A 13,511-nucleotide genomic window follows, 5' to 3' on the forward strand; every position below is an offset into this window, starting at 1 on the left:
GCAGTGAAATACACCTTGATTTAGCTGCGTTTTGTGATTGGGTGGGGGAAGAGAATTTTGTATCTCTAAGCGTAGGAAACGAAACCCACCAAACAGTGTAGAACTGCCCCAGGTCTTCACTGCTCTTAGAAACACATGATTTGTATCTTCTCTGCAATAACCAGAGTCCACATAGCCCTGCCAAAGTGCAAGGTTCTTTCATTTCCAAGCTGGCACCGATCCTTCTACATACTGCTAGACTTGGGCTGGAGCATTGTTTAGGGGTCGTTGCTTTCGGGGTTGTAGCTGTTGATTTTTTGTTATCTTTCGTTTGGATCTTATGATTTAGGTGGAAATTGTTCAATTTGGTTGTGTACTTTTTGATGTTTATTACTACTTTTGTTATATTTGTAGTTGTGGAATTTGCTGTATGTTGTAAGCCGCCTTGAGCCTGGTTTTAACTTTGGAAAGGCGGCATACAAATAATATGATTGATTGATTGACTCTGAAGTTAGCCCTCTTCAGCCTCTCCAGAGGAGTCTTACTGCTTTAGAGTCCTCTCCTTCTTCACTCCAGATCAAGGGGCACTTGAACTTAAGGATGTGTGGGGTCTACTCCCAGGTCAGTGTGCATAGGATTGCCGGGGGATCCTAGGAACACTTTTGACTCAAAGGGAGACCTCATTGATCTCAGTGGAGATCAGGGAAGATGTGCTGCTTCCCATGCAGGGAATTTGCTTGGCTCCTGGGAATAAAACTTCACTGAACTCAGTGGGGACACTTTTTTAATTTTCAGAAACCTCATGTCTTCTCATCTGGGTAAAAAAGGAAGCCCAGGTACTCCTATCTTGATGGAAGTGCCGTGGATGTCCGCACAAAATGGCAGCAAAACCAAACAAGAGGTGCCAGAACTTTGTACCGTCAAAAAGCACATAGATGCAAACTATCTGAAGAAGTGTGCATACACACGAAAGCTCATACCAAGAACAAACTTAGTTGGTCTCCAAGGTACTACTAGACTATTTTTATTGATAGATAGATAGATAGATAGATAGATAGGCCGTGGAAGCAGTGATGGCCACCAACCTGGATGCCTTTGAACAAGGATTGGGCAAATTCATGAAGGAGAAGGCTATCAACAGCTGGGAGCCAGGATGGTTGGAGGCAGGGGGTGTTTCTGGATAGCAGTTGCTGGAACCACCGACGGGGGGGGGGCTCTTGTGCTCAGATCCTGCTTGAGGGTTTCTCACAGGCACCTGGCTAGCCGCTATGAGAACAGGGTGCTGGACTAGAAGGCCCCCGGCAGACTCTTCTTGCCTTCTAAAAAAGAAAAATCCCTGCCAGTACTGACATGCTACCAATTTGTGGGGTGGGGAGACTCGCTATAGCTGTTTTCTTTCAAAACTTTTCAAAGCTTCTGTTTTAGGTATCATATTCTCCATCTCCAGAGGTATTGTTAGGGGCATAAGGATGGGTGAAAACTTTGTCTAGGTTCCCATTTAGATGTGAACTTACCGAATTCAAACTTTCTGAAACAATAACTGAACCAAAACAACTCTCCTTTGAAATTAGCATTTCTCCAAATTTTGCAGTGAAGTTCTCCAGACAAGGTACCGGTATGTGTACAAAGATGCAATTCTAAGAGTCTGCCTTTCTTTCTTCTAGGAGCACTGTTATGGGGCAGACCAAGGGGGCTGTGCCCCAGACCTTTTCTTACCCCTTACCTTACTTTTTAAAACTCACATTATTTTTCCTCCCTAGCAACTGGACAGGTGACAAAGCACAGGACTGGGGAAACCTCAGGTACATATCATCTTCAGTTTCCCAGGAGCCCCTGACTTAGTTCTGTACAAGCAACAGTTCTTGCTGGCAGGCAGGACAGAGGACCACTGCAGTGTACCTGGGAGACCAGGGTTCAAATCCCAACACTGGGTGGCCCAGATGACCAGTGCCTGCCTCTCAGCTTAACCTACCCTAAAGGGTTCTTCTGGGGATTAAATGAGCTGGAGAGAGAACCATGTGTGCCACCTGGAGCTCCTTGGAGGGAAAAAGGTGGGACAGAATGCACGAAACAAATAAAACCATCTGCATGTGGTGTGCTTCCTGGATCCAGAAAATCTGTGGGCAGACCCCAGTTCAGGGCGCAGGTGCCGGGTCCCGCCCAACTTTGGGGGTTCCCAGCACACGTGTGACATCACAAGATGGAAGGAAGCCATGAGGCCCACCACAGCCACTGGTAGGCCCCGCAAGGCCCACTGCAGACCACAGAATATTGAGGGGGCCCGGCTCCCTCCCTGAAAATTTCAGGGGGCCCCTCAGCCCCTCCTAGATGGCGCCCCTGGTTCAGGGTAAGTCCCCAACAGCAAGAGTTCACCCCACCCACCCACTCTGAAAGTCACCGTAAATTTGCACCAATACATATAAATTAGCACATGCTAATTCTATGCAAATGTGTGTCATGAGCCTGTGTGCTGAACCATGTACATAGCTACCAGTGAGCCTGCATCAGTAAGTGAAATGGCGGCACTCAGTTGTATAGGTCTGCTGGGAAACTGTAAATCCAAGCACGCTGATTTATTGCATTTTAAGGGCTTCAGTCCTCTGCACATTTACATTGAACTTAAAAGGGTGTGATCCTGTACACACTTACCTGAGAGCAAGTGCCACAGAACACTTCCTTCTGAGCAGATGTGCACAGGATTTGGCTGCCTGATGCTAGCAAGAGAAAACAACAACAACATGCATTCTTCCTTTTTTCAGTGCCCTTTTCTTCTAAGAGAATTTGCCTGGCAATTTAAATGATTTTTTTAAAAAAGCAGAGTGAGGAGAACTGTTTCTAGATGTGCTTAGCAAAGGACAAGGCAGAGCCAAGGGATGACTAACGAGGAACCTGGTCCAGCATTTCTGTGGCTGGAGTGAGAGAACCTTGGAAAGTTGCTCGCAAATTATTCTGAGGTTAACAGTCAAGGAAGTGCTGTTGAACTGCCAAGGGGTGGCCACCAGGACCTGCAGCCACCAACCCTGTACTGGGACCCCCATATTTGGCTTAGTGGGCCCTGTCAGTGTCTGTGTGGGGTGTGAAATGGTTTTCACCTAAAGTGGACTTGCAACTTGTGGGGGGGTTATGTTCTGGGGATGGTGCGTATATGCAAAAACAGGTAAGGTCAAACCACACCCTTGGAACCAGCTCTGCGCAAGTAATCTTATATTTCAGAACCAGTGCAACGAACTGGTCTCATACCCTTCAAGTGTCCCTGTTTTCCAGGGATAGTCCCAGAATTACAGAAGCCCACAGGGGGAGGAAGAGGAGTGCGGGGGGAGCGCACCACCCCTGGCAGTGTGATCCCGGCAGGGTGCCATCGCGGCTGCCCTCCCTGCGCAGATAATATGCCACACCCCCAGAACGTGCACCAGCCTCGCCCCCACCTGCTCTCTGCCCCCCCCCCCCGTGCTGGAGCATTAAGCTCCGCCACTGCAGAAGCCATTCCGACTTCCAATTTGATCCTGGAATGTCCCAGTTTCCCTCACCTCTGCTGAGCTCAGAGAAGAAGCTGAGCTGGGGCTTGCTCTGAGCAGCAGCGGCAGTGGCAGCTGCGAAAGAGCAACCCATGGCCTCCCATGGCAACTGCTGTTGGCCTCCTCTCTTGGGCAGCTTGTAATGTCTGCTGGAGAGTGGGCAGGAGGAAGAGAAGCTGCCACCCCAGAGGCCCAGCCCCGTGTGGCATGCCAGCCTTGAGATGTGGGCAGAGGGCAGGACCACCCTAGGCGGGAGGAAAGGGGGAGTGGCGCTCAAGGAGTCTTCATTTAAAAAAAAATCCATGCCCACGTCCGTGTCTAATCTTGTCCCTTTCTAAACCAATTTTTATTGGTTTGTGCTACTCTCTTTGTAAATACACCAAAGAATAAAATAAAATCGGAATTAAGGGCTTTTCTCACGACAGTGTGTGCTGTGTCCCATTGGTGTAATGATGGTGGCATTCGCCCTTCTTCTGACAGGAAATGCTCTTGGGGGGGACAAAAAATGGGGGACAGAGGAGGGTCAGTTGGGGTGAGTGAGAACTCCTGGGGGTGGGAGAAACCGCAGACGCCAAAGGGGCAGCAGACCCTCCAACATTCCTCAGGTGAAAATGTCCCTATTTTATCTGAGGAATATTGGTGGGTATGAAATTTGTTCAGAGACAGAAAGGAAGGGGATGCTTAATCATTTCCTCTGTGTCATTTCCTCCAGTTAAAATCCTCTCCCCCACTCAGCTTCTGCTTGTTTTGCTGCCCTGGGCTCCTTGGGGAGGAAGGACGGGATATAAATTCAAAAAATATTTTCCACCAGTAGGCAAAAGAGTAGCAGGTGAGAAGGAGCAAACTCGATTTGGAAAATAGTGGGTGGGTGGGTGGGTGGCAATTGTATGCTTTCTCCCCATTCATTGCCTCTCCCACCCCCTGTCATGGGTGTAGCCGGGGGGGCAGGGGGCACCTGCCCCCCCCCAGATCAAGTAAAACAATAGAAATACTTACCTAACTAACCAATCATGTCGGTTCTGCCCCCCAACAAAAATCCTGGCTATGCCCATGCCCCCTGCCTCGCTGAGATGAATCAGTTTGGCCCTCAGTTGTTATTGTTCAGTGGACATCCCCAGCCTACCCCCAAGCTACATGGTAAATAATAATAATAATAATAATAATAATAATAATAATAATAATAATAATAATAATAATAATAAATTTTATTTATACCCTGCCCTCCCCAGCCAGAGCCGGGCTCAGGGTGGCTAAAACCAGTAAAATTACAGTAAAAACATAACAGGAAAAAAACCCAATTTAAAATACATGTTAAAATGCAATTTAAAATGCAGCCTCATTTTAAAAGTAGCCCATAGATCAAAACCATAAGGGGAGGGAAACATTAGGGTCAGAGTGAGTCCAAACCAAATGCCAGGCAGAACAGCTCTGTCTTCATATTTTCTCCCTTTGCTCTTTAGTTTGCAAAATGAAGAGCTTTAGCTGAAAAGGCCTGAGCTGCCTGCATTATGAATCAGATGCCAGAAGTCTTACAACATCAGGAAATGTGAGGACACCACAGCCAGCTCTTTATCCAGCAGACCGAGCAGATCATGTTAGGTGCTCCACCTAGCAAACTAATCCTCAGCATCAAGGATTTCTTTGCTGTTGGACTTCCATGTACACACACACACACAACTGCATTCCAGCACTCGGCGTGTACGGCCGGAATATTTTGTTTGCTTTCCATAATCCTTTGTAAAGTAGCATCATTGCCCATGAGGGAGGAAAAATTGCTTGCAAATGTTTTATTTTCCTAGTTGAGTGTGCTTCTGGGGTGTAAATGCAAACATGGTCAAGGCCTAGTCTGAAGCACATTTATCTCTCTCTAGAACATCAAGGGAAGGAAACAGGGCAAGTGATTACTTGCCACACTCAATTCTTACATTACTTCCAGGCTCCATTAATGGACATATCACTAAAGACTCAATTCCACCTGCTGAAGCCTTCATCAACCTGGTGCCTGCCTGCTGTGTGGGACTAAAACTCCCATCAGTCCCAGACTGCAACTGGGTGATTCTGGGACTGATGGGAACAGGACTCTGCAGGCTAGGACTGATGGGAGTTGTAATCTAAAACAGCTGGAAAGCACCAGGTTGGCAAAGACTGGTCTCCTACAGGATGGGGGACCAGTGGCTTTGCAGATGTTGCTGGGCTGCAACTCCCATAATCTCCCTCGCCATGCTGGATGGGTTTGCTGGGAGCTGGAGGCAACTGTATCAATGTGGCCTGGCATCAGCATACAGCTTTCTCAGGCAGCTGTCAGGCCTCCTGTTTTTGGCAGGGTTCAGTACACTGGTTCTTGCCTGCCCATAGCCTCTTCCACTCCCAGACCATTGAGTCCTGCGTGCCAAAATCTGCTTGTGGCCACCATTTTCTTTTCCCTGTCATGCATATCCAAGGACTTGCTCCACGGGGAACCAGGCCCATTGGCAGACCAACTCTGCATTTCAAAGATGTCTGCAAACACGGCTGAAGGCTGGCAACATCAACCGTGCCATGTGGGGATCCCTTGCAGATGATCACAGCACCTGGAGACAGGTTGTGCATCTATAGCAGTGACCAGAGGAGGAATGACCGCTAGGAGGAGCAGAGAGAAGAAACGTCATGGTGCATCTACAGCAGCACAAGCAGACATCTGCATCTGCCCCAGCTGCAGCAAAACATGTCTCTCCTGTATCAGCCTCTGTTACTCGCCAACGCCCCAAAGGTGCATTCCACCATTGTCTCCCGAGATAAACAGATGCCAACATTCATGCACTGGAATGACACAATTCAGTGCATGGTGGAATACAAAGTGGTAGCCACAGGGATGCTATCTTTTCTATTCCTTACAGCTAAAAAATGGGGGAGCCCACTACTGTGCTGTGCAACAAGGTTAAGCCCCACATAAATGTCCCATAAGCAATAAAAGCTTGGCCTCGCCTGGTGTGCAGAATGGCATATGATGTACTATCAACAGTTCAAGATGAACCTTAATCAACTGGAGAAGGTGACCTGGCCAGCGGTGCCCTGCTGGAGGCCAGGTGCTGCCTCTTCCTGCCCTAGAGAGATTAACTCTGCAGGACAGGGATGGGGAGCCTTCCTGGGGCTTTTCCTGGTCATGGTGGCTGACGCTGGCAGGAGTTGGAATCCAATAACATTTGGAGAGCCACAGATTCCCCATCCTTGTTACTGAGTCCCGAAAACAGAGCTGAGATTTGTAGAATTCACCCAAACATCATTTTTAATAACCCACCCTACATCCCCCCCAAAACCCCACCCCAAAACCAAAAGGAGGGACATTGGAAGAGGAGCCTTTAGAACTTTAAGGCTGTCCCAGATAAAGACGAGCCATTGGAACGTATAATTAACTGTGATCACAGCTCGAAAATATCATTCATAGACACATAAGGAGGAGTTACGTAAGCGCTCTGGAATATTACTGATATCACTCATGACTCCCATTTGCAGTGGTTACACAACTGTTGCACTTTTGTACAGCTAAACATACCCTAAGGGGAGAGTGGCAACAACACAGCCATAAATCAGACTGTCCATTTCAGTCGCCACCACCAGCCTACCGGAGGTTTGAAGTTACTTCTGTCAAAGTTTAGGATGATTCAGATGCAGCAGTCCCCACCCCCCACCCCCACCCCGCAGCTTGGTGTAAATCAACCTTGGCCAACCTGCAGCCCTACAGAGGTTTTTGACTATAACACTCAACAGGTGCCTGGGGCTGATGTGAGTTGTGGCCTAAAACATCTGGAGAGACCAGGCTGGCCAAGGCTGGTGTAAACAGACTTTGGATCTGACTTACCGTGTGCTTTACTGATATTTTAAGTGTTCTGTGGTGATGCTTATTGCTTTGCGGTTGTGATTTCTTTTGATCTTGCACATCCCTTTGAGCGTTTTGCATGGAAAAGTGGTTTATTATTAAACATTATAATTAGAAATGTGATTTTTTAAATTGCTTTGTGCACAAAACGTTGGGATGGTTAGTCTTCTATCTTCCAACTGTTTTCCTGGGAGAAGATCAAACTGTGTTGCACGACCCAAGTGGACGTAGTCCAATTGTCTTTAAAAAATATTGCTATAGTTTTTTGGGGTGGGGTGGGCATCTTGTATAGGTGAGAATAGAATCTATAAGAAGAAACCAGCCCAACCAGTTCCTTTGTTAGGTAAAGACCTTAACCAGCCATTTACATCAAGAAGAGTTTGCCCTATTGCCATAGAGACAAGGGGGGAATCCCCCTACCCCTCTCAGCTGCTGAAAGTACGCTAACCTCACCTTGTAAGGTAGACCAGCAACAGCCAGAGCTGGTATGTGAGTTTTGGCTGATGCTGATGTAGGGTCTTGCTTTGTGCTTCGCCCAACCCTAGTGGGGAAGCAAGATCTGCTGTGAGCCCCTCCATCCTCTGCTCAGGTCACATGTGTGTGTAAATAAAGGCTTGCATCCTAAAGACACCACCGTCTACACCTTCATTCCAAGGATACCAACCCCTGGCTGAGTGCAGGCACCCCTGGAATCTCTATCCAATTGGAGGCTGGGTTGGGTGCAGCAGTATCCCTGATACTGAAGAAGAAGAAGTCTCTAACTGAACAATTAAGTCATTTTTAATTGGAGCCAACAGTTTAATTGTTTCAATTCCTGTTAGAGTAAGATGCCTAAAAAGCAAACTCAAAATGAATAAATATACTCTTACATCTCATTACCAACAATTCAATTCACTCTCCTTGCCCACCAATTAATCAATTCAGTGTTTAGTTGATACTCAGAGTGAAACTTGCACTTCAATTATTGATAAATGATTATGACTTCACATAACAAATTTAATAATTATTTATAAAAATGTATATATTACAAATTCATAAAACTTCAGGATGCTGTGCAACTATAAAATATAAAACACAATTAAAAGCAGTACAAAATACAAAATGTGTGTGCGTCCTATGGGGCGAATGCAGGCTTTCGCTGAAGCCTGGAGAGTGAGAGGGGTTGGTGCGCACTGACCCCTCTCCCTCTCCAGGCTTCAGGAAGCTATCCGCAAGCCCTGGGAGCCCGGCGGGAGTTCCCGCCGTGCTCCCTAGGCTTGCGGATAGCAGCCTGCATCCTGAAGCCCAGGGCGCGGTGAGAAGCGTGCCCTGGGCTTCGGGCAGATATCCGCAAGCCTGGGGAGCCTGGCGGGAACTTTTTTCCCTGGCGGGAATTTTTTTTCTTTATCCCCCCCCCAAAAAAAAAACTAGGTGCGACCTATGGGCCAGTGCGCCCTATAGGGCGAAAAATACGGTAATCATAGAATCATAGAGTTGGAAGAGACCACAAGGGCCATCGAGTCCAACCCCCTGCCAAGCAGGAAACACCATCAGAGCACTCCTGACATATGGTTGTCAAGCCTCTGCTTAAAGACCTCCAAAGGAGGAGACTCCACCACACTCCTTGGCAGCAAATTCCACTGTCGAACAGCTCTTACTGTCAGGAAGTTCTTCCTAATGTTTAGGTGGAATCTTCTTTCTTGTAGTTTGGATCCATTGCTCCGTGTCCGCTTCTCTGGAGCAGCAGAAAACAACCTTTCTCCCTCCTCTATGTGACATCCTTTTATATATTTGAACATGGCTATCATATCACCCCTTAACCTCCTCTTCTCCAGGCTAAACATGCCTAGCTCCCTTAGCCGTTCCTCATAAGGCATCGTTTCCAGGCCTTTGACCATTTTGGTTGCCCTCCTCTGGACACGTTCCAGTTTGTCAGTGTCCTTCTTGAATTGTGGTGCCCAGAACTGGACACAGTACTCCAGGTGAGGTCTGACCAGAGCAGAATACAGTGGCACTATTACTTCCCTTGATCTAGATGCTATACTCCTATTGATGCAGCCCAGAATTGCATTGGCTTTTTTAGCTGCCGCGTCACACTGTTGGCTCATTAATCAATAATCATTATTATTTCTTGTATTCCATTTTTCTCCAAGGAGCTCAAGGTAGTCTATATAATAGTCCCCACCACCCCCCCTCAACAATTCTGTAAGGTGAGTGAGGCAAGCAAGGCTGAGAGGCAGGGGCTGCCCAAGGTCACCCAGGGAGCTTCCTGGAGGAGCAGGGATTTGAACCCTGGTCTCCCAGCTCCTAGTCCAACGCTCTCACCACTGCACTGCATTGGAAAAGCAAGAATGTGACTAATCAAAATTAGTGACTAGCTGAATGTTTAAACAGCTGCATAGGCCTGTTGGCATGAAAAAGACTTCAAGAAAGTGAAAAAGGCGAGGGTGCCTGCCAAATCTCTGCTGGGACCAACAATGCTAAATGACTTCTGGCTGAAGTCAGTCGGGCCTTTGTGACACATGGGAATTTTCTGGATTATTTGGGCAACTGAGGTAGGGTCTAAGGGCTCAGGTCGTCCCTAAGGTATCCTGGACCCAAGTTGTTCAGGGCTTTGTCTACCATCGCAAGAGCCTTCCACCCGTCCTGGTAGCACCTGGTTGCTGATGATTGCACCAGATGGTGCTTTGGTTGCCATATGTCCAGAACTTCCTGGACATATCTGGAATACTGCAGTTGGAAGTAGTGTCTGGATGGAAATCGCTTTTTTAAAATGTCTGGGAAAATTCGGACATATGGCAACCCATGTCGGCAATGTTGTTTTTGGCGATTTTCCTTAAAGATAGCTCAGAAACTTTTTTTGTGAATTTGCCAGAAAAGCTCAACAACTTTTGGCAAAACTAAAAACAACTCAACAACTGTTTGAAATATGGCAACCCTACTAAAAGGGCAGCCAACATAGAGCACATCACAGCAATATCGCAATGGTGTTAAATGACACTGCTACCTTATTCTTTAGTAAGAAAATTAATTCCATTTATGCATCGTCTGTGTGGTGCAAGAGTCCATTACTTCTCTGATTAACTCAAAGCCATTGAAGTGACAAACTGCAGCTCAATATGTTCTCTGGCCACTAACGGCAGCTACTTGTGTCTTAAGAAGCCTGAGCAGCAGAACCGTTGACTGAGCCAACCACCAGAGCTCTAGTTCAGTGGCAGAGCATCAGTTTTCAAGCAGAAGGTCCCTGTTCATTCCCTGGCACCTCCAGACAAGGTGGGGGAAACTCGTCTTCCTGAGATCCTGGAGCGCTGCTGGCAGTTGATGAAGAGTGGAACTTTGCTAGATGGCTCAATGGTCTGATGCAACAGGAGGCAGCTCCCAGCTGTGCTTGTTTCTGTAGCCGTCTAAAAAAAGACATCTAAACATCACCTTGCTGCATCAGAATGTACTCAAAGGGGTGTAAATTATTCCAAGGAGCCTGGAAATGAAATACACCCTGGAAACTTTTTCAGCTACACCCACATTGTTCCCATCCCATCTCATCAATATCTAGATCTACCTGCACTCCAGCTGTGATGGGAGCTCCCTTCCTCCTGCTCATTGGTGTTACACCTGCCTTCCGCTAGACAGTGTCACCTTTCAGTGACATTCCTTCTTTCATAAAATGTATACCCTGCTTGACTGTAAAACAGCTCAAAGTCTTTGAAGAAATTACTATAAAATGTAAAAAAAGTTGAAAACAACTATTTAAAACATTAAAAAATAAATAAACTCAGCAATAAACTAAAAACGAACACACATTGGCATCCAGCCTATCTGGGGAGGTTGGTCTAAACAATTATGTTTTTAGTCAGTGCTGAAAATAGTAAAGACGCCTGCCGGATATCAATAGGCAGGGAGTCTCAAAGTGTAAGTGCTGCCATGCTAAAATATTGGATTTCTTTCAGGTGCTGAGCAGGTAATATGTAGCACCTGTAGCAGTGCCAGTTCCACAGACCGAAGGAGTCAAGTGGGTGTCTCTCACAGGTAAGCTGGCCCCAAGTTGTTAAGGGCTTTATATACTGAGAGCAATACCTTGAACTTGGCCCAGTGGCAAATTGGCAGCCAGTGCAGATCTCTGAGCACAGGTCTTGTATGCCAAAAAGGTCTTGCTCCTGTCAGCAATTGTGCTGCAGCGTTCTGCACTAACTGCAATTCCAGGTCAAGCACAAGGGAAGCCACACATATATGTGAACTGAGGCAGGGATGCATCGAGAATGTGATCCATGCAAGTTCTGATGCAGTCTTGATCCACACCTTCCTGATGAGTATGTGTCCTGGAAAGGGGTTGTCCACTGGCCTTAACACTTTCTGAACATTCTGATCTGGTCTTGCCTGAAAAGACAGTGGAAAAATAGGTCCAGGCTGGTTTGCACTGGGCACTTTTGAAGGTGTTTGTTTGTTTGTTTGTTTGTTTGTTTGTTTGTTTGTTTGTTTTGGAGGAGGAGGGGAGAACTGAAAGGGATTTGCTTCTCTCCTTGTGGTTTTGTGAGTGGTTTTATTATAAAATGTCTTACATCACAGAGGTGCATCAAGAAAAAAACCTGAAAAGTTTCTAATGTTGAGGGCAGAGGCTAGGGAGTTACAATAAGTTAAAAAAAACAGCTTCAAAAGTTAAATAAACTCAATGCAAAGCTGGGGGTTTATGGTCCAGAGGCAGAAGCACTCGAATATCCAACATCTTCCAAGCAAATGCTGTTAGCAGAAAGAAGAGCCCAGAACAGACAACAAGGTGAAGCCTCAGCAGCCCTTCCTCAAACCACGGAGATTTGAACGACAGGGTAAAACAATTCCCTCTGATTAGATAGACCTGTCAGTCACAAAGAGCTCCCCACCCCCATGACATTTCCTTAACACTGCAAACTTGGGGAGAAATGGCATCTGTGGCATTTTTTTTAATTACACTTGAACACTTGTGACTGAAGCCCCCTGATGGACATGGGAGGCCCCCACTTCAGTTTAGGGCACATGGGAGAGATCACACTTCAGCTCAGGAAAACCTTGAATCTGTCCAAAGTAAGGACAGTTTGCTTCTTGATGCAGAATTCATACAAATCTCTTGCACACCCCTAGTGAAGATGAGGCAAACCGTTTGTAGTAAATGCTAAGAATATCACATTTCGTTAATGCTTTTTGCCCCTACCTAGTGCCTGAACAGGAAGTCCTAGAGTTGAAAAAAACCACATGTTTGATGTCACAATAATTCTTGGCTTCCTTCCTTTGGGGCGTTTAAGGCTACTGTTCTATCCCCATTTACTATGCACATTAAGCTCCAATTCACCTCAGCATGTGCCATGGACTAGACAGCTGGGAAACCCCCCAAAGGAAGAAGGCTTAGAGCCCGGGGAGTGGGGGTGGGACACAATGAGTGGTCAGAGGGAGAAGAGGGAGCAGACTGGGAGGAGGAGGTTTCAGAAGCTAAAGAGGTAACAGGGTTTAGTGATCAGGAACAGGCTCTGTCAGAGGGCAGTCCAGAATCAGAGGCAGCAGTGGAAGCTGGAGAGGAGGGGGGGCAAGAGGCAGAGTGGAGTCAGGGAAGAAATCAGGGATGCTCCCCCCCCTTTCTGCGGTGACCAGCTCCCCTCCTCTTTGGTCTCCCAGAACCCACAGAGGTGTGAAGAGGGCAGAGCAGAGACAAGATGTCAGAGTCTTACATTGCTTGGGTAGGACCTGGGGGAGGAGGAGACTTAAAGAGCTGTAGAAAGGTGGAGACCGTCAGTCCGCACAGCTGGCTCATGGGGGCAAGACCTACTGGGAAGACTTGCAATGCTCACTAGGCCTGAGCTTTGTTGTTTCTTTGAATAAAGAGTTAACTTCACTGATGCCTTGTGAGTTATTGCTGACCTGCTCCCAACACCTGCCCTGACAGCATGACTTATTGGGTATTTTTTACGTTTTGGAAAATATTTTACAATACTTAAAAAATTGAGAAAATACTTTTTTAAAAAAACACACATAGAATCATAGAATTGGAAGAGAACACAAGGGCCATCAAGTCCAACCCCCTGCCAAGCAGGAAACACCATCAGAGCACTCCTGACATATGGTTGTCAAGCCTCTGCTTAAAGACCTCCAAAGTAGGAGACTCCACCACACTCCTTGACAGCAAATTCCACTGTCGAACAGCTCTTACTGTCAGGAAG

General features: G+C 46.9%; 1 long non-coding RNA gene across 1 annotated transcript; it reads left to right on the forward strand.

Annotated features, from left to right (window-relative positions):
* Positions 1 to 4,235: 4,235 nt before the first annotated feature.
* LOC309518237 lies at positions 4,236 to 13,161 on the forward strand. The gene is made up of 3 exons (XR_014213396.1): positions 4,236 to 4,323; positions 11,277 to 11,355; positions 12,970 to 13,161. It is a non-coding gene; the product is annotated as an uncharacterized lncRNA (long non-coding RNA).
* The last annotated feature ends 350 nt before the right edge of the window (positions 13,162 to 13,511 follow it).

This window comes from Podarcis vaucheri, assembly GCF_965113315.1.
Source record: "Podarcis vaucheri genome assembly, chromosome: 14".
NCBI lineage: Eukaryota > Metazoa > Chordata > Lepidosauria > Squamata > Lacertidae > Podarcis > Podarcis vaucheri.